Below are 1,306 nucleotides of genomic sequence, written 5' to 3'. Positions count from 1 at the left end.
CACAAATACAGTGTGAACTTTTTGTGACAATGCTAAATGTAAGTAAGGCTGTTAAATGCTTCCTTTCTTAGCTCCTTTAGCAAAGGCTACACTGGACAGTTCTTTATGAAAGGAAAGGAGATAATGCTTTCCCACAATTCCTTGCAACAGCAGCCTTTAGAGCGACTCACCATTAGTTTCACCACGATAGACACCCATAAATGTACAGGAGCATCTAAAAAAATTACAATATCTTAAAAAAGTTTATTTGAACTGAACCAGACTGAGAGATTAAAGGATCAGGAAACTTTGCAGGTGTTTTGAATTGATTCTCAGGTCAATTTTTATATTTATATTTATAACTTTAATTATAATTATGAATTTAAAAACTGAGATGCACCTGTAGAACAACAGAGCATCTATTTAACAAATGTATAAAAATATCAAAAGCACCCATCCCGGAAACTCTATATTTATGTTTGAGTATAATTCACTCAACTTTCTCTACTTGTATATTGATTTTGTTATTATATTGTGTCAGCATTTTAATCCTTTTGTTTTTTCAGCAGTATCTATGTTGTTGTTACTTCCTATGAGCAGCCTAACTGATGGTTAAATGTACCAAATGAAACATCCTTTCTTAGGAGGTGTGATTCTGTGTTGGACAGGAAACCTTTTGAAGTGAGCAGCATTGAGTTTGTCACTGTACTCATCTTCCGCGTGTTATAAATAAAGTTGGTTAAAAAGAAGCTGGTGTAAGTGCAGCCTGGTTCTCTGAGCACCGCGGTTGTCTTTTATGAATTCTCCTTCACATCTTTCCTTGACCTCATGACGTTTTCCATCAAAGTCAAGGAAAAGTGTTTAGGAAAGGACAGAGGATGGATTTTTTTTACCATTACAATGTTTGTATTTAATGTTTCATGGTTTTATGTTACGTTTGAGGACAAACATGACCACAGTTTCCAGGTTCAGTTCGTCCACAGACACATTTTAATCTCCAAACATGCTGAAACAAGAGCAGCCTGAAGATTATTGAAATAATTATTGACTTTCTCCCGTTCTGTGTGTCTGTAATTATAATTGTCAGGACCAATTAGAGTTTGAGACCTTGGGAGTGAGGACGTTTTGTCTGGTCCTCACTTTGGGACAGACCTTTAAAAGAGTGTTTTAGGGTGAAGATTAAATAAATTTAATTTCAATGAAGGTTTGGGTCATTTAGTTGTGATGGTTAAGAGTTAGGGACAAAGCTATACTGTGAGAGACAGAGAGAGCTCTCTGCTGGCTGTTGACTCCAGAGCGCCATCGTGAGGTCAGTCTGTGTTTCTGT

The sequence above is a fragment of the Micropterus salmoides genome, unplaced genomic scaffold (assembly GCF_014851395.1).
Source record: "Micropterus salmoides isolate LMB-PRFRI ecotype aquatic unplaced genomic scaffold, ASM1485139v1 Ms_hic_scaffold_3321, whole genome shotgun sequence".
NCBI lineage: Eukaryota > Metazoa > Chordata > Actinopteri > Centrarchiformes > Centrarchidae > Micropterus > Micropterus salmoides.
This window is presented reverse-complemented; position numbering follows the sequence as displayed.